Below are 21,736 nucleotides of genomic sequence, written 5' to 3' on the forward strand. Positions count from 1 at the left end.
TTACTCAAACATCAGCTGGACACTGCGTTAGTATAATTGCATAATGAGTTGTCATCCGCGCGTCTCTTGGCATGCGACATATTTCGATGCGTTTCTGCAGTGAACGGTATTATCTGTTTTATTTATTGCAATTGACATCGCTCTAAATAAGTTTTGCACAAAAAATATGTCATAAAAACGTAAGTACGTTCCGGAATGATTGGTGTAAACGAAACGTAACGCAGCATGGGCGCGCTATCGATCGACGCGGCCAGTCGGCGCCCGGGCCCCACGCGCGACGGACGTACCGCGCGACTCTACCGACTCTACCGACTCTACCGCCGACAATCACCCGCCACTCGCAACACCACCGACCTACACACTACGGTAAGTCACTTTCATTGTCCACCAAACACTTGTACGTCGTATTTATCGACAAAAAATACGGCCGGAAGCTCTACATATTTCATGAACAAACAAATATGAATTAAACTGTCGATATTGTTGTGGTGTACAGTAGTATAGACTCTACTGTCCGCTAATTACATTAGTAAATGATAAAACTGTCTGTGAGTCATGTAGAGTGTTCCATGTTGTGCTCTATGCATTAATAATAGGTCGGATGTCAGACGGATTCGCGCGCACACACTTTGTGTAGCACTGCAACGTTTTTTGGAGCTAATGAGCCGAAAAATATTCGCGTAGAGACAGTAGAGTTAGTAATATAACCTATAAGTTGTGGTTAAGTGTACTTCGTATAACTGTAAATACAGTTGCATAATATTTACGTTAGTACCTACAAGAAATTTACGATTTTCAGCCGTGTTACGTTCTGCTATGAAAATAATTCCAGGCGCCGTAATTTGGGAACAATAGCAATTAAACCTGATTAGCTCTACATTGGAAGCCTACAAACCTCGCAAACTCGTAATCGTTTTGTGAACAGTTTATCATTGAAACGATTTCCATTTCAGTTATTTATGCTTTAATTACTGAAACCGTAGACTTAAAATTAATATTAATGTAGAGTGGGGTAGAGTCGTCGCATTGGCGCAGCTAAGCAATCGTCGTAATCGTTGGCTATAACATATTTTGATCGCGAGCCGCGGGCGGCAGAGGCAGTAAACCCTATGGCCCGCTTGACCCGGCCGCTCCACCGCTCCACCGCTCTACCCGCTGTGCCCCGGGAATTTGGGCCTGTTCGAGTTTTTACTGAACAAGCGAATACACAGACCTTTGCTCTCACATATGACCTAAACGTGTTGGATTTGGGAATAAATGGGCTCTACCTTTTTCGTGTGCCGTGATCCTGACCATCAATCTTGTCTTTTTATGTGTTTAGTTCGAAGCTTAATCAAGGGGCTGCAAAAGTTCAAACTCTACATAATTTGGTTCTAACTAAGGGAGAGATAATAACGTCGAAATTGGAAAGAAACTGTGAGGTGGAGGAAGTCACGACACTCATTAATTATATCCGCTAAAAGGAATGAACAAAGGATTAGCGAAATTGCATAATTTATTAGTCTTGGTTTTTTGATGTCTCTACTTTCTTGTATCGATCTCTATTGTACTCAAATCTGATGTGGGGAAAATATATAAGTAATGACAATGTACTAATATGTTTCATAAATGCTGTACAGATACATTGTTAAATAATCTAAAGCCTGGGAATTACGCATTAGTAGCGTTTGAGTTTCTATTGTTACGTAACAGGATCAGCTGATTGTCAGAAAATTGTTTTCTTATACCTTTTGATGATAATTAACGAATTATTTTGTCTGTCAAATAAACCGTTAGTAGTTACAGTAGTATACCATCTGTTTTCATATGAGATAAATAAAACATCGAAACCTATTACAAAGTAATATAATAAAGGTTCAAAAATTGCTTAGTTTAGGAAATAAACTTTGTTAATAATTGAGCTCACTACTACACCATCCTCTAAGACGGCAATTCTCAAACAATTATAATTGATAAGTGCCAACACGCACTTAGTTTCAAATCAAATAATTATATAACTGTGTACACAAACGTTAATCCCCTATCCCTCTCACAATATGAACAGTATGTTTGAAGGCTGACTCTACATCTCTACATGTAGAGCGCACAGCTCAGACGCTCAAATGAAAAGCTTTCACTTGAAACTCTGCTATTACTAAGCGATATGAATTATAATAATTAAGCCACATTCCCTCAAAGTAATTTCAACCTTACGTAGAAGCGTTTAAGATATATTTTGGCTTGTGTAAATGTTGTTAATTAAACGGTAGTTCGGCAGGGTAGAGGGCTGACCCCGCACCTGACTCTACATATCACACTCAAATAACTAGTTACGTTGTGTACTTATGAATGTAATATTAAAATGGTGAAAAATCCCGAAATAAGTGTAGGTAGAGTATTTTCCGACTCTACCATTTTCCTTGAGTAATATGAGGACAAATATGTTTGTGATAAAATGTCACACAGTCGTAGGAATAGGACGCGTGTGATCGATATATGTCACGAAGTCGTTATTTATTGATTGAAACCTTGACAATGTAGAGCTGTATTACTCGTAGTCACATAATATCGCTTCTTTAATTCGAAAATAATAGTTCTGGTAGTACTTAGTTTCCGGTGAAAAAACGTTTTCAAGCTCTACGTGTTTTCGTAAATCAAATTTCTTATGTGTCAACTTCAATACGAATTCTTTATATTTAAGCTATATGTAACAAAAGGTTTTGTAAAATAGAAGTTGACCGAACGATAAATTTAACACAACCTTACACTAAATCAAAACTATCAAACTGACTATACAAATTTGTTTTTAACTAGAGCTATAAAATTCTTTGTAAAGAGCGTCCCTACTATTATAAAATAACTACATACTTAGATAAAGGTCACATTGGTAATCGGATTCTAGTTTAAAAATGTCTTTCACTTTAAAAGAGCTCTATTACATTTAATGTCACAGTTTAGAGATGTAATAGAGACTTAGATTATGTAAATCTAATGACATTTTTCTAAGTAAACTATTTTACTACTTAGCATAAACATAATCACTACCATAAGCTTTATAAGCTTATTTCAAAGACGTTTAGGTAATATCGTCATTCAACAAAATGATCCAATAAAATAAGCTACACATTTTTACACAAGTTTCGTGTACTAAAGAACATTACTTAGGCTTCACACTTAAGATCATCTCAATGAAGTAATGTGTACAATTAGGTATTGCGGTTTTAAAAGAACTGGAGCAGTAATACCGCATGCTTGCTTGACCCTTGATTTTAACCGCAGGATATTTTAGCAGCACATCAAAATATAGATTTTTCATAATTATAATAACGCTCTTTACCTATTATATTGCAGATACCAAAAAATGCCCTTTGCTACGACCTCGACAAACTTCTTTAGCTTAATAAAGAGTTTAAGTATACGAAACTAACTATATAAAACCATTGTACCATAATATCATAGAGATTTTCAGATAATAATAATTCTCCTTCTAAATCAATAACTTTACACCGATCCGACAAACTCTACAATTCTCTACACTATTTTTGCCTCATTTGTCCTTATTGTATCAAGTGTATATATTTGGAACATCATCACAATGATGTACTAAATTAAATACTTATCAATTAAATTAGCGATACCAACATGGACATAGCTGTATTAATAGCATCTCTGTGTGCAGGATAACCAGCGTGTTGTGCGAGGTCAAGGACATACTCTTATCACGACAATGTCGCTAGATGTAATTATTGCATTTTAAAGTCATTATGGAACCAATAGGATTAGAAAATCTTTGGATTCAGTTGTTTGAATTTTTGCATTTAAGTATAAGAAAAAATGTAACTAAAATACTTTAAAATACGATTTAAGGAATAAGTTTATAGGGAAAATACGAGCAACCCAAAAAAACATCATTAGATTGAATCATGCAACACGTCTACAAATAACTGAAAACGTATTTTAATTTTTAAATACAATATTGTTTCACAAATTTATTAAGTACATCAAATGCTCAAAGCCTCAAACTTTGCAAGCCTTTCTTTTTCACTTTCAAAAACTGACTAAAAATATAGCTTCAATATAATGCAATAAAAAACTTAGTGAACACAACTCTGTCATAAGATTAGTAGGGGAAGTGTTCAAACAAAAGTTGCGCGATCAATCCCACCGGCTCTAACTAAACGTGTTAAAGATGACGGATGTAGAGTCGCTCCGACAGTTCACCGGTTATTCTTCTTCAGAGTTTCCTAGAGCCGGTATTGAGGTCACAGGCGCGACTCTACGGCGCTATTGTTCGCGACTAATGTCCTCAGATGTGACTCTACATCATGAATGTAGAGCTACTTTTCTTGTCGTTAATGTCTTTTGAACTACATTACGCTGTGTCTGTTAAAATTGAATAGTTGGTAGAGTTCGGTCTAATTGTGAATAGGGAAAAGTAGAGAACTTTCCTCGTTAGTGCTACTTAATGGAACACATATATTTTGTGCTGAATGCATGTAAATCCTATGTAGAGATGCTGTGTATATCTGTAGAGAATGAAGGTAATTAAAATAAGAATCGTTGAATTAAATCTATACAGTTTGGCCAGCTTGAACTAGTTTCTTAATACCGACATTAAACAAACATTTGTTCCACGTTATCTTTGTAGAGACATTTACAAATGGCTGTAAAGACAGCGAGCGATATATTTTTCAGTTAATCCAAGCTCAGCGAGAAATCTATTCAATTTCCTTCCGTTAATTGTTGTTTAATCTTCGCGCTGTTTGTGCCGAAGTAGAGACAATGGTAGAGTTCTAACTACAACTCTACAATGCTCTACGTTGCTCTACGTTGCTCTACATTGCTGTAGGTTGCTTTAACTGCAGCCGGTGAGATTGCATCGCGTTAACAAAGGCATCTCTATCACAAACACTTTATTCGGTTCAATCGAACTCTAGCTAGCGTTGTTCTTTACTCTACTAAACGAAAGGTCAAGGTGAGGTGAATTAACATACAGCTAGAACAGAACAGGTATATTAAAGTACTCACACTTGACTATTTTTGATTAGATTATATTAATATTAACATTTGTATGATAATATATTGTATTACAATATTACTATTGCTTTGATATACAAAGCATTAGCGTGCGTTGCATGATTGATCAATGCAAACTCTGTCAAAATTAGTATTTTTATGAAAACGTCGCTTCAAATAATTATTGATCTTTGTGCTTTCACAATACGAGTTGCAATCTTAAACAAACAATTTCAAGACATTTTTTTAATTAAAAAGCATGCCTAAAGCAAAAACATTCTTGAAAATGAAAGCACAACAACAAGCACAGAGCTTTAATTTGTTTCACACTAACAAAACTAAAGAAAACTTAAAAATAAACAGCAATTAATTTTCATCACAAAATGTAAAATAGAAAATAAATACAAACCTCTATTATAAAACAAATACGGGCGCATTATCCCGGCGTGGTTAGAACACAGTTGACACAGTGTTGCAACAGTGATAATCCGTGCAAGGAGCGCGATCGCTCATCGTTCACTCCCTCCTTCTTTGTACGGCGCTTAACAACTAATCATGTAGCGGGAGCTTTATTGAAAATATTGCTTGGTTTCTTGTTACACTTCTTACTACTTAGATAAGCAGGAAATGATATTCTTACAGTTGATATTATCTAAGTATATTGGTTTATAACGCACCTATTTTACTTGATGGGTTTATATTTGGGTCACATAATGATGCCCATTATATGACCCAAATATTCATCCCAATAAAAAGTGTTATTGGTCTTTGATTTCGGTTTAAGATTTACTAAGCTTAAACCGAAGCTATTGAAGCTTAAGCTTATAACACTATTCCGACTAATGAATTGATCCCGGGTACTCACTCATCCAATTATATTCTACTGCAGTCGTATACGCTATTGTTCTAAACAACGCATAACGTGAATGCTAATACACACACGAAAATAGTAAAAGCGATTTGTGTAATACCGTTGTCAAAGAGGTAAATTAGCTACTTGTACTAAAATAATACAACAATTACTTATAGTAGCCACTATCTATAACAAGGATTTTTAACAATAACTACAGTTCAAAAGGTTTTTGGAGCTCGAAATACTACCTGAAAATTCAAAAACACTTTCATTTCTGAAGCATTAATACCGCGTCAATAATTCAAAAACATCTCATTTACATTCCAATATACATTGACGTTGATACATCATAATCCTCCGCGAGCCGCAGAACACATGCGTCAATGTACACGGTGTACTGCGAGAAGCACATTCGTGGCGCAATTACACGGTAGCGGCCATCGTTTGTAAATCCGCTTACACACGTACCACGATGAACGGAAACTGTCTCGAATGAATACGAGAGTTTATATTACTATATTATTATTATATATGTGTAATGTGTATGGGGGAAATGTTTTACATTAATTGTATGGTAATGACATTTAGGGATCTACCTATTCAGTGAAGCTCTTAACAGATTTACAGAATCGGGAACATTATACCTCTACAAGTCTGCTAAACATGAGTCAAATAGAAAGCTTTATATAAATTTAAGCTTATTTACATTTGTGTTCAAATTCATTATCTACAAGGATAGCTTTAGAAGTATGTTTCATCTACTTTACTTCTGCCTACACATTTATGTATAACAGGTATGATATTATGTATGTATTTTGTATTTGTTCCATTTTGAACGTTTAATGTCAGTTAAAAATTTAATTATAGGATTATCAGAATTAGTTAATAGCAAAATTTGTCCAACGTTCTCAAGACAGTTCTTAAAATAGAGTCCAAACCGAACCATGCGAAAACCAATGCTAAACTATAAAACAAATTGAGAGAACAAAAAACCACTCTTCATAATGAAGCACTTCGACTATTTCAATCAATGATGCATTTCCAATAATTCCTTCTTCAACAGTCAACGATTAGTCGTCGGCATTGAATAGTCGTTCTTCATTTGTCTACAAGCTCGAGTTAAAACGAACGACGCCTTCATACATACACCCTCATATGGCACATATTGTTCATATTGTTCATCTCACCGTGTTAGTGTGGGACATGTAGTGACGGATTATAGGAAGGTTTGTTTTAAAGGATCACGCAATAAAGATTAATTTCACGCCTTTAAATAAGGGTGGGTAGACTGGGTATACGCACTTCCAAGTATTGTGTTAGGAGAAGATTATTTGAGGAGAGATTTAAGTTTCATATTATTATAACTTGGTGTTACCAGCGTGTTATAAGTGTTTATAAGAGCTTTGTGTATTTTTAGGTACATATTCAATAACTAACCATGCATTTAAAATCTATAAGTACTCAAATTTAACTGCGAAATAATTTTGTTAGTACACTTATACGTCTAAAAAGTTGAACCAAATAAGTTAAGTTAGTGCGACAGTTTGAATTCCAGATGTGATAATACAGATAAATTCACTAAAAATATACCCAAGTAAAGACATAAGCAAAACCTGGTAAAAAATGCAGTTTATTTTTATTTTTAGATTCATTTCAGTATTCCTACTCAATAATTAAATCACTTTTTACAAGAATGTCAGAGATGAGAAATATGTGAAGGTATTCAATATCAGTTATGAACATTTTGCTTCAAATTCTTAACAAAATACTTTACTCGTAGAATGTTACGGACAGAATGTTCTCGATATTTTATAAATGCCAATAATTTTCAGTCAGTACGAGATTCAGGCATGCCACCTACGTGTTATAAGATTTAAGGAACCTCTTGTTGCATTTAGGGGCTAGTTAGGGGATGGTTTCTGGGCACCGATATCTGCCATTTAGTAAATATGCTTACATGCGTTCAGACATATTTGCGTTTGCTTCTGTTAACGATAAGTGAGTTACGCAACCTGAACGTGGACATTCCATAGATGGGTAGCCGTATAGTGGTATTTGAGATGAGCGCCTACGTGCTTCAGAGGGCACATAGACAGTTAGCCATATCAAAGGCTTGAACAACTTTGACACTAGTCTGACCATTACGATGAATGAACGAGTGAAGTCTAGCAATAACTATGTAATTGTTTACAGCACATTTTCACGTTAATAAAGTTATAAATATACACGTGTACGATATGTTTGTCCATATTGAGTAATGAACGGCTGGCGGAGGGCGGCGGAGGGCGGGGGCGGGCGGCGCAGGGCGGAAATGAAAATGCATGGAACGTAAACAGCGAGTGAATGAAAATTAATGATCATCGATTTATCTGTCTGCACGTAAAGAATAAACCTTCACGCAGTGGATCACTTTGATTGCTTTACTGACTATAGTGATGTTAAGTAATATATGAAAACGCAACTATATAAAGGACAAGCTTCTGTCCGCGACTTCGTCCACCTACTATATCCTATAAACCACATGTGTACCAAATTGCATTCAAATCTGTAAGGCAGTTTTTGCGTGGACCAGTTACAGACATGCGTAAATCTATGTATTTGTTATTAGTTTTTGCTTTTATAATTTTAGTAGGATTTAAGTCTTTGTTTGGGCCATGTAGGTATGTTGAAGATATTTTGAACTTATCAGACTTCAATATTTAAATGTGCTTTTTTAAAAGCTCTTTACCAAAGTTCTGTGCAACATCCTTGTATGTGTATTTACATATTTGGATTTTAATCAAGACCATACGATTCAACAAATCAATCTTATTCCTAAATGTTATCTATTTTCATTCAAAGGCCACTTCCTAGAAACATAGGCTGTATCAGGTCTGTTTGTAGTGAGGACACACTCCGTCATTTGAATGTGTGTTGGTTCAGCGTCACAAACGACGTGTTCTGCTTGTGTGTTTAGTGCAATCATGTGTGTCGTGTGTGCAAGCACGTGTGTGTGTGCAAGCACATGTGTGTGTGCTAGTGTGTGTTTGAGGTGTTCGTTGCACTTGTAACAAATAATAGGCACGAAATTACAGATTTTACATGCGGTGTAACTTAGCAGTTAATTAGGAAGGCAAAATTAATAAATGGATTTCAAGATAAACCTCAAAATTTTGCATTACATTTCGTCCCCATTTTTACCCAGGTTTTGAAGGCTGTAATATGTGAGACAATCCTATTCTCTCATAAAAACAAAAACAAACAGATTGTAACATTACCTAATGCGTAATATTCTAGTATGTTATCTCATTAACGTGGGTCATTATTACATAGTAATCAGTTGTTGATCTACAAACTTAGTCAATCTTTAGTACTGTTAGTTTTTTATCGGAACATCTTTGTGCTTCGTAAAGCATGTAACAACATTTGTTTTATAAAAGTTATTAACCTTTACAAACGATACTTCAATAGTTAATCATAAGAAAAATACAAAAGATTTCAGGAATAAGGAAATAAACTTGTTTGAAACTAAGCACAAAAACAACATGTTTATTATTCAAGACGTTTACACATTTTATATTTTTACAAATTATTTTAGTACACTATTACAGAAATAATAAGTAATTAATTTTAATTCGATACTCACATGATAAAAAACTAGAGCACGTGTTTTTTTCCCACTACCATTTTCAAATACCAAAACAACAGCTTTATTTGCATTTGCTCTATCTATTCTATCTCCCTATTTCTCAAAATATTGTACAATGTATTGTAGAGATATTCAGGCAAATATAATGTAGACGAGAATAGACTTCGACGCGGCAATCTCGCCGAAACGTTTTCCATTGCTGCGCTTGTCTAATCCTAATAGCTTGGCTTGTACTCACCTATGCGCGTGCTGTACACACTACACACACAATATTGAACCACTCCGAGCTAGTTGCACTCACTGAACGTTTAGGAGGCAGTCTATCATGAGATTGGTAGTCGCTTGATGGTATTTTAGGCAAACATCACGAGGAAAGTAAAGTGAAGATCAGTTTTGGAAGTGCCGATCGATGATAGATTAGAAATGCTGATTCACTCTCGCTGTTGTTATAAATTATATCAATGAGAATACACATAATACCAATAAAATAGTTACCATAAGAATACACAGAAAGAAAGCGACTTGCTACGATGCCTACAAACTTCTTCATGCACATCAATATTTCTACAGGAATTTTAAGCTTCGACTCTCAGTTATTTAATGTTACAATTTATAAAAGCACTCGTAAACAGAAACATTTTCCACTATAAATAATACTTATTTACTCTCGCTACAAACTATGTGCTAAATCGTAAACTGCAGCTTGTTTCAACTTTTTCCGTCTTCAACATCTATATTTTAAATTAATGCCATCTGTCGACGGCAACGGGGAAACTTTTAATTGCACTACACCGATAGATGTCGCTGGCATCTCATTGCATTTTGAAATTAAAATGCGAGTAATTATGAATGCCAGAGTGAATTAAAATAAAGTTATAGTTGTCGTTACCTCGGGGCGGGGTGCAGACGGTCCTTGCCTCTTAGGGCGCATTTGAGGTGACATTAAATTATGAGCCGCAGTGAAATCTGATGCTCTTTGTGCTCGGTTGCCGTTGTAAGCTTATTTTGGATTTCGTGTGATTAACCTCTTAAGTTCTATGCACATGACAAGGTGTTATAACGTTACCTGATATCAAAAAACGTATGAAAAGACCAAGAACTGTAAACTATACATACGTATTTAAAACCAGTCTTAACATACATGTTGCGAATACATAAAATCGGTATAAAAATTCTGTCTAGATGAATGCACCCTTGTGTTTTATTCCGTGCCTGCACTAATGCACTTATACTTAGTCTCCTGCTAATGACATAATTAATTTCATATTGTTATTAAGTCTTAGATCTCACCTGCTTTATTGAAGGAATAAACTTATTCTCTCTCTCTGTGTCTGGCAGCATCAAGCGAGGTCGTTATTAATTCAATATTGAAATGACATTACTTTTGCATGAGTTTTTATGCTGATATTTTTTTACTTTTAATGCGTAGATCTAAATTATCGCGGCTAGTTGATAGTAGACAGAAAATTTTGTTTTATTTACATTAGAAGTTACGGTACTGTGTATGTTAATGAACAAAGAGATGAATAAAATAGTAAGTACATTAATGTCTCTATTTGGGTTTATCTAACTAAACCAAGAATCAACTTAAACTCAATTAAAAACCTCCCCCTTTTTTAAAGTCGGTTAAAAATATTCAGTTTTTCAACACATCGTAGATTTTTATTTCACCTCACCTATATGCTTACAAAACAGATAGAACATCTAAACATTGTTTCAAGAAAGTTGTAATATTAAAATGTACATGCCTCGTAGTCGTAGGTGTGCGGCAGACGCAACAAACAAACAAACCGAGCGACTTGTGCAAATATGTGCGACGTCCTTGAACACTGACACAAGTGCACTCTCACAGCACTTTCTAAGTTCTGTGTGCAAGTGCACATTGTGTGTAACTGCTTGTTGTTATAGCACTGTAACTGATAGCCAGCTTAAACTTGTAGCGATGTTTCCAAAAGTATAGAGCATTGTTTAAATTGTGGAGAAAAATAGTATTTTTGATCGAGCCCTGCGTTATTTTTTTAACATACATGCATTTTTCACATTGGTTTTGATAGTGAAATAATACTAGTAATAGTAAATAATGCTACTGGCTACGATCCCTACAAACTTTTACTTAGTTCAAATAATAACTATTTTTTCTTTATATTTAAAAAAATATGAGAGGTGTGCTAAATAATCTAATTTTTTTCATTAATATAGATTAACACTTTGAAGTACCGATAAATGTAAAACAAGAAACCGCTTTCAAAATCGATGTCGATTAAATAACTTCTCAATTTCATCTAACTAAACGTCTACTTCCAAACTTCGTGATCGCCGGTACATTTCCTGCACAGTAAATATCCCTAGCTAAGCAATACTAAGCATGCACGCGGCATGGAACAAGCCACTCGGTGTCAATCCTCGCAACAAGTTCACAACTAAACTAGTTCCAACTCGCACTGCAAGTGACCGTCGCCGGCGTGTTATTATCTCTACAACTATTGAAGGACACTCACAGGCACACAAGTGCACACAGAAATATAGTTACTTCACTTTATAGATATAATTTGAATGGAATTTTCTTTATATTTGTAACATCACGGCTGTTACATCTATAAGATTAGTCAGAAGTTTATGAAATAACTGTGATTCACTATTTACAATATTAATTCCGCGTAATGAGGGTTTGAGCCTATCCCCGTATACCGACAATGTTACGAAATTCCGGGCTATGACGATTTAAAACTAGTACTGTTAAAACCATCAATGTATCGGTTCAATATTTCACATTGAGCCTGTTGTAACTACCTGTTAGTACAGAGAATTAATCTGCCTTTAGTAAATAGACAACAGGTAGTTAGCCGCTTATTGAAATTTAACCTGGACATCTACCTACAGGTTTCAGGTTTAAACGCTAAACGAGTCAAGTTTTAAGTGCTGTAACGTAGAGCAATGCCCTGCAGTCAATACTACCGCAAAGGGAGCGTTTGACATTCAAAATCTATACTAATCTATCTATCTATACTAATAAAGCTAAAGAGTTTGTGCTAATCTTAGGAACTACTGGTCCGATTTGAAAAATTCTTTCAGTGTTAGATAGTCCATTTGTCGAGGAAGGCTATAGGCTATATATCATCACGCTACGACCAATACGGGCAGAGTACCAGTAAAAAATGTTACGAAAACGGGGAAAATTTTGACCCATTCTCTCTCATGTGACGCAATCGAAGTTGCGCGGGTCAGCTAGTTAAATAATAAAAATGTTATTGCTCCATACACTAAGGGCACTGATCAATGTTTGATTCAAAATTTATCTATACTGTTGTCGATAGCGACGAAAATTTGTCTATTTGATGCCCAAAAACTAAAACAATTTGAAACTAACAGCCTCGCTATATCCTTGATTTTAAGTACACAGCTTTACTTCAATATTTTGCAAAAGTACAAGTCCCAGCATCGACAACATCAGTGCGATGTTCCCGCAAGTATCAAGTGAACAAGGTCGGAAGTGTCAGACACTTGTCAGTGTCGTACACCGCCCTACTCACTCTACGCTCTACACGGTGTACGGCGTGTTCGACTAGTGTACGAGTATCAAGGAAATGTTGTAAGAGTACATTTTGTGTTCGAGTGAATGTTGTGAAAAGTATCATTTCCTATAGACTGGGAACAAGTTGATATACGGTACACCTACTTATAGTCATCCGAGTTCGAATACTGTTCATAAAAACAGAGATAAACAGTTGAAACGCTAAGCCTACAAGTCTAGGAAAAGTCCTGGTGCGGAACTTTTAGCTAATTAATATAGGAGTTTTTGGCTTTACATGCACTTTGATATGTAGAGGTCCTTAACTTCATACGCACAGGGGATAGTGAGTAGATTTTTAAAACTTGACCTGAGATTTGAACTCGAGTACACTTATTACTGAGGTAGCTATTGAGAAGAAACAAAATTGTATTATCTAATTTCGTTTTATCTAATTGAGATTTCGGATACACATAAAATCATGCCTTCTTCTTATAGGGGTAGATAAAGACCATAGAATGGTACTTGGAAAGAATATTATAAGCTTACTTCGCTATATTCACATCCATACATCTTGTCATACAGGACCACCGGTCACGAGTATTATGCACCTGACCTTTTATTATATTTCGGTCATAGCATTATTAAATCTCACATTTTTCCTATAACTTATTGATATGAAGAAAGTATATGTAAGGTGAATATTCACGGGCCAACAAGCAGTAAGGCTAATAGCGCGTAGTGGAACTGGGTCATGCACGGGATTCGAACGGCGTACCCTCTGCATTATGTATGCGCGCCGGTAATCAGCGTAAACTCTACATGTTATCGCTGCACCAAATCACGAACCGTTTTATTTAATATAGAAATTGTTTATGAATATTCAAGTAAAATTCGTTTATTCGAATAGATAGAAATATAAGTAACCTTTTTGGTCAGAGAGCAAGTGTAGCCGATTGCTAACCAAGTCTTTGATGCGATTTTGAAAATTTTTCTTTTATTATAGTTTTAAATTTTCTTTTGAACTGTAACAACTATCAGGATTAAGCAATGTGCCTACTTAACCATGATTTGATCTGGGAAAGCATATATTCCATACACATGTGCCGGGACGTTCATGATATCAAGTCGTCTCTCTACGATTGTCCACCTGTTCGCGATAAACTCAAAATTAACTGAACGGATTTTCAGGCGGTTTTCAGCGATAAATATAATGATTTTTGATGAAGATTTGAATGCATAATTAGTTAAGCTTAATCCTTTATAACCTGAGCGAAGCAAGGGTGACCGCTGTCTTTGTAACTCTTTAAATAGTAACAGTAGTTTCACCATCATATTTTGAAAATGACATCTTATTTACACAAAATATGAGGTTTTTTCCCCACATTTAAGTGTATTGACTCACATTGTAGAAGGCACAACAGGAAAACCTTGACACGAGTGAAAATAAAGGAACAGCCTGAAGCTACCTCGTTATAATAACATTATTCTAATATACTCATTATTTCAGCTTTTGTTTATTTCGTATGTTTGACTCATGTTCCATTAATACATTAAGAAACAAAAAAATCCTGTTTAGAGAAATTGAAGACCTACTGCCTCTGTGGCGCAGTCAGTAGTGTGTCTGCTGATCATGAGGCCTTCAGTTCGATTACTGGGTCGGGCAAAGCGCTATAGGTATCTTCTAATTTTTATTAGAAAATGTCTCAATAGTAGCCCGGAGTTTGCTATAGCGATCGGTAATAGGCTCGCTCCCACAAGGGACTAATTTTTGTTAATGTTAGACCTTAGACTATAACAGTCGTGATAATATTTAGGGGCGTAAAATTTGAAAAGCGCAGTAGCAGAAAAAAAATGTATGCATTATGTCAGGTTCACTGAAAGTCTTCATTAGTAAATAGTTTTTTAATATTGACTTTATAGAAAACGTCTCGATACAGATCGATACTGTGAGTAAGTTAGTCAAAGAGTAGAGAGAGTACAGAGTTGTGCAATATCGCAGCGTCTCGGCGAGCAGCTAACTTCCCTCACGGTTCAGTTAGCACGACCGCGCACAAATACCACCACTATTTAACTTCAGCCACCGAGTTTATTTTAAAGGACTGGCTAAGGTATCGGATTTTCGATCCAAAGGCTATATGTTGCCGATGTGCACCAACTATGATAATTAGGATCGGTTTCCATGCGACGTTTGCAGGTTCAAATTTGCTCCTTAAAGAAATATTTAGTTTGCATTATGTTAGTTTACAAACAGTCATATTCACATCTACATATATGAGAGTGTGTCTATACATAACTCCGCAAAACAAGATTGAGTACTAAGCATTGCGAATAAGCACGAGCATTGATTGACTTTTCTTACGTCATAAGAGTTTTCAATCTCACTGATCGTTTCATGATCAGCACAACAAAAAATGCTGTGAAAAATACTGAAAACTTATATCTTTATTCTGACTAAACGGTTTAATAAAATCGCTGGAAGCGTTTCCTTTCAGTGCCGAGCGATGTGTTCATAAAGGGCGATACTTTGTCGTCGGTATTAGCCGATCAATGTCGGATGTCGCGCGCTTATCTGATGCGAGGAAGTACTTGCAAGCTTCTCATCTCCGCCGGGTTATACGTACCAATGTTCCGATCGTATTACTGGGGTGTATTTTTGTTAAGCTACGTGCTTACTGGGAAAATATTTGAACAATGAATTTTATTTTTTGTTTAAGCTTTTGAACTTTATCTGAAATTCACAATATGTGTCGGTGGTGCAGTTCACGCGTTTGTAATGGCATGAGTATAGACTAGAGCCTGTTTCCATGGCGAAGTAGTTCTAAATGTAGAGAGCTTTTGGGACTAAATTCTGGCTTACTAAAGAAAGGAGTTCAAGAATTTTCTTGATAATTTATGTGCATGCTTGGCCATGCTTGGACAATCAAGTCAATCGGAGATTTCATAAAGATTTATCAAATTCACCCTTTAGACTTAATTGTTTTAGTAGGTAATCCCTTGCCTTTCTGTCAAAAAAAAGGGAATGTTTAAAACCCTTGTAAAAATATAAAAGCCAAGTGTAAAGACTCTATAGAATGTGATTGAATGTAGAGTCGTCTCTACTTGTAGCGATGAGATGAATGTTGTAATAATGAGAAGTGACGGGCTTATGTGTGGAACGATTGAGTGTCTATGTTTTATATTTATGCATGTATGTATGTGTAAGTTAAATGGGGAAGTAAAAAGAGCGGTACTGTCTGTGTAGTTCGATATACTTCTCATTTACAAAGTTTTGTGCATGGATAATTATTACTGGCATTTCTTTATATTTAAACTATTTATTTTGGTTACACATAAAAAAACTTAACTAAGTGTCTAGTCAGTGCATTCAAAGGACATTATAAAACATTTATATATAATATTTGTATATGTTACTGTAAAAGCCCGAACGGTGGTAAATCCTAAGATTTTCCGGTATAACCTAAGATTTACCAACTCGCAATGGTAAAAGTCCGAACAATTCTTTTATTTCGAACTTTTACCTATATTCACTTGATGATATCGAGATGTCGCCGGAGCCCCGCTTCGCGGGGCTCCTCCTTCTGGGTGGTTAAAAAAAAATAACCACGAAGGCTAAGGTGGGAGCTTCGCTTCGCTCGCTCCCACCTTAGCCTTCTAACCTAACCTACCCAAGTCGCTATGCCCAGAACTCCTTCTTTATAACTATGTCACAGTATAGAAACACAGTAACATAGTTTTAAAACTCTGGCTTGTTCGGACTTTTACCATTGAGAGTTGGTAAATCTTAGGTTTTACCGGAAAATCTTAAGATTTACCACAGTTCGGGCTTTTACAGTAACATATACAACAAAGGGCTCTAGCTCAGTTTATGCTGTGCTAGGCAGGGCACTGATTTTCATATATAAAGTCAATAGCAATTAGTGTATGCCCAATAAATAAGGTTGAAAGTAATAGTAAAAGTGAAAAATGACAGTATTATTACGTTCATACGCCTGGGTTAACAAGAAAGCTTTGAAAAGTCCATCCTTCCTGGAAAATTTATAGAAATATTTACTTTTTGAACATTAGTATAATATGTATTATACATTTTCCATTATAAAATGTATCGACTAAAGCGAAACGCCCCGAGGTTGGTTTACTTTTCATATACTTAGGATGTGGAGCGGAATTATAATATCATTTAAATCTTTAAAACCGCAGAATTTTACATATTTGAATATTTCGCGTCGTTAAGATTAAAGTTAAAAATATGCTGCGGAAATAGACTCACGCTTTCCTAATAAAATGTATTCAAAATACATTTATCTCACTAAAAATAATCTTAAATCGAAAATCTTTCTAATCATATGATTGAACGAGCTAAAATTGCAAGCAGACTTAGAAGTTAATGGACTACTAATGTTTTTCTCATGTGGAAATCGAACAGTGTCTATAAAGCATGCTTACAACAACCAATGCGCAATTGTTTGGCTTCTTTCTCGTATTTGCATAAAGAGCATCAAGAGCTTTTAAAAATAATACCTTTTCCTATTTATAAAAAAATAATTAAATCATTACAATCTCTACAATATACGCAATCTTATTTCCGAATCAGTTTCCCAATACACAAGACCTCAAGCAGATACATTAATCGTCTTGGCTCTACATAGAGTGTTACCACCTCGGCGGTCCCCTAGCTCGTTACGTGCGACACCGGCGCGGCGCCGCGGCGGGACCGACGCGGGACCGACACGGGCACGCGACGACACGTGTGTTCAGATAGAGATGATAGAGCACAATGGTGGGAGCACTTACCGGTGAATATGTGTAATACTGATCAAGCGATACCAAGATTGCTTGTTAGTGACTTTATATGGCAAAAGAAAAGTTTTAGAATTGTTTTGAAGTCTGCTTTACTTACCATTAAATATTATTTCAGTAACCAAATTTTAATGAAAATAAATAATAAGTGACAAACACTTAAAGATGAAAGATTTATGTTAGTAAATGAATATTATCCGTATCGTTTACCAAAAAACATTGTAAAAATAATGGTTTGTGTCTATCTCGCTATAGCAAACTAGATTCAATTGAAAAAAAAACTATCAACATCTGTTTACCTTTAAAACGTGGCAGAAAACAAATAGAGATTTCCCCTCTAGGATATATCTCACTAAATATAATACCCAAGTTATTATTAGAATATTAACTAGGAGACCTAACAAGCCAGAATTAAACAAGTACAAAAATAATAGTCCACAATATCACTCTCTCATTACGCAGGGTCCAAGTTCAACGAACGAGAGCGAGTGTTAATTGTTTCAATGATAGCTTCCTGCCCACTCTGCCACTGTCCTGCTCTCCGGACCTTCGGGCCACCAGTGACCTGGATTCTACACAGTACCTACGTTTGACCTTATCTTGAGCTAAAAAAACAATTAGGTCCGGAGTTTTTTTTGATGACAAGTTAAATATTTTTTTTTGCCAGAAATATTTTGTTTGAGAGTGGTGTTCTTATTTAACGGTAATAACACATTTGCAAAAGATGAGATGCAATGGGTATTTGTGTCGAATTAAGGATATTGCTTAGTTTCTTAGTTCTTTGAGATCAATTCGACTAAATTACTAATTAACTCATGTGCAAGTATCCACTTTATAGAATACAGCAAATTGAATTAGACTATACAATTTTATTTAATTGTTTCGTATAATAAGTTATATCGCAATAAATTAAATCAAAAATATATAAGAATACCTTCAGAAGTGAAATCGGAAAATAATTTTCGAAAGGTGATAAATAAGATCCATGACTTTATGTGATTATCAGATATTATTGTGCAATTTTAATACGCCATCCACACCAATATGCAATAAAAAAGTAAATAAACAAATAAATATAACGAATGGCGTTGAACCGGGAACACGGTACAAATATGAAGTCATAAATATTAAACAATAACGCTGTAACGCGAGCGTTTCGTACAAATATTACAAATAATACCTACTGTTTATGCTCTCCTGGTACACCTGATTAATATTAATTCAATGAGACCATGTTTTACCAAATTATGTTGTTCCCTTTTTTATTTTCCAACGAAAAATACCATGATATTATATTTTGTCGTGTGTTTTTAATCTTACTTGTTTAATCTACCTGCAAGGCTTCACAGGTCGCGAGCTCGTTTTTAAAAAGAGGCTTTATAAAATTAGTTGTTTAGGGTTTTATTTTGTGTTTGTAAATTATTTGTAATATTACTATAGTACTCACAGACAAACTACATAAACGGCTTTAAACTGCTGAGATTAAATTTATAATTTATACATTACATAGATAATTAATAATAAAGATTAAAAATTATTATATTTCTTCGATGTCTGCCTGCACCTAGCCATTCTTTTATGTATGTACGTATGTATGTAATATACTACTACGTGTATCGTACTTTACATGGCAAATTGATCAATTTGCCATCTAAGTTAATAAGACAACGCGAAGAATGAATGTTCATTTCAAGTGCAAAAGAAAAGCTCCCAAATGCTCTAACAGTTTGTGGCTTAGCAACAGCACACAAGTAAAAAAAGAACTATTATCTTCACAATCAATATTGACCCTTTTAGCCGTCACCAATAGTCACAATACACCTTCACACGAGAACCTCCACAAGTCAAAACAATCACAACTCCATACAATACATAAGTCGTTATGTCATTCTTCTATAAACGGCGAGAGGGGGGAGGTAGAGGGGTGAGGGGGGTGTTGTACACAAAAAACCTTTTAGTACAAACAAGCGCGCTCCGCAAATACCCCGGATCCCTAGGTTTTTTAGTGAAAGCTGACTTCGTGTAGTCGTACTAGGGAGTCGCGAAATACCTACAGTGTAGGGTGTCAAAATGGTATTGTTTTGTTGTTAAAGGATATTTACTATGTCAATATTAGTTTTGAATAACAGTAGAGATAATGTAGTGAAATTCGCATTGCAAAATCTGGATTGACAAGTGTAAAATACTTGTTTTGGCGCTCACTCTGTAATAATATTTTATGTGCACGCATTCAGGCAAAATTTACGTTTTTGGACTACTAATGAGATCATTAGCATTTGTTGGCGATTTTCTGAATAATGACAAAAATTATGATATTACATTTTTAAGTGTATTTTATAATTGTATTTTTAAAAACACTCAATGTTTAAGGCATATATGGCTGGGCACTACTATTTTGTTTTCTATAAGTTACATAACTTGTTAGATTTAACAAAAATAAGTAAAGATACTCTTATTTCCGAGTACAGCATCATATTAGTCACTATTATTACTCTACAGACAGACAGACACACAACACGCTCGGGAGTGTATCGGAAACGCTTGTAATTGTGTTAACACTGTTGTACTCACCCCCTGTAGGGCGAGTGGTAGGGGTGCACTATGTTCCATTTACAAGTATTAGCTTCGATTCGGAAAGTCATTTTTCAATTCACCCACATACAATACCCATGTCGAGTAACTACTGAGTATTTGATCAGCGCCCCTAACGTGTTCCTCAAAAAACATTTTTTGCAAACTCTTGATACGAAAGTATCGGGTGTTTATAAGTATATATTTGATTCCTGAGTGAGGCAAATTAATTTATTTACATGCCTGTTACTTGGCAATAGGCTCTACTCTTTTATATAAGCGTATTTTATTCAACTTTTTCCTTTAAGAACTTATAAGGAACAAGTGCGAAAATAAAAATAAATACATTTAAAGTCACAACCAAACTACATTTTTGCATTTTCTGACAAAAATATATTCTTTAAAAAATGTTGCCTCGTGTGCACAACTATTGCAATGTTTTGCACATTTCTAAACTCCAATTCGGGGTAGGTTTTTTGTACAATAAGTCGTTGAAACACTGACCGAACTCCGGATTAACAGTCGCCATACATTAGGTTCCGATAGTCGTAGAAAAACTCGCTCCATTTTGATAAAAACCTTGGTAAAATTCCAATGTTATTTTATAACTTTAGTTGTAAAAGTCTCATGTGCGTTTTAATACATCCATATTAAGTAGTTAATTTATTTTTCTAGAAACTTTTCAGCTAATTGACGGTTGATTATAATTGTTCACAACTAATAATTTATCAATAGAAATAAATGTAATATAAATAAATAGCAAGCATTGAAATATTATTGATGTTCATTTATTTTAACAATCATATTCAGTGAGTTATAAACAAAGTTTTATAGTATATTGTAATAATATAACATTTCTAAAATATTGAATACAATATTCAGTTCATAGTTATTCAATGTCTGCTCTCGACGTTAACTTAACAGCGCTTTATTTCATATTCCATCGCCGGCTGTAGACAGTTATTCGATAACATTTGATAAAGGTGCCCCACTCGACGTTCAATGTATTGGGAAAATAGCGAATTTCACATTTCGTCTGTGTGTGATTTTATATTTTATTTAAATTTTCAATATTACGAATGCGATGGTTTATTGAGTTACAGTCTGTGAGAGTCTCTGCTAGATTGAAACTTGACTATAAAACAGGGTGACTTTGCATTTCAATCAGAACTTCTACTTATGTCATATGATATTTATAAATATGTATTTTTTTGAGATAACATGTAGGTCAAGACTGTTATCTTCTGAACTGACGGTCACTTTTCTGTAATGTAGCTAACACGATTGCTATTACGACAAGAGATCCTGGGTTCGATACTCGTAGAAAAAGAAGAATTGAGAAATAACAGTTTTTTTCGACATGTTAAATCTGGTACCGCCC

At 35.0% G+C, this 21,736-nt stretch overlaps 1 protein-coding gene across 2 annotated transcripts in view; it reads left to right on the top strand.

Annotated features, from left to right (window-relative positions):
- The first annotated feature begins 248 nt into the window (after nt 1–248).
- The window catches only part of cpx (synaptic transmission protein complexin), a 338,383-nt gene continuing 316,895 nt past the window's right edge, over nt 249–21,736 (top strand). For both annotated transcript variants that reach the window (XM_076130760.1, XM_076130761.1), the window contains exon 1: nt 249–366. The gene's annotated coding sequence lies outside the window, so the exon portion shown is untranslated. The remainder of the gene's footprint in view (nt 367–21,736) is intronic.

The sequence above is a fragment of the Anticarsia gemmatalis genome, chromosome 24, assembly GCF_050436995.1.
Source record: "Anticarsia gemmatalis isolate Benzon Research Colony breed Stoneville strain chromosome 24, ilAntGemm2 primary, whole genome shotgun sequence".
NCBI classification, from domain to species: domain Eukaryota; kingdom Metazoa; phylum Arthropoda; class Insecta; order Lepidoptera; family Erebidae; genus Anticarsia; species Anticarsia gemmatalis.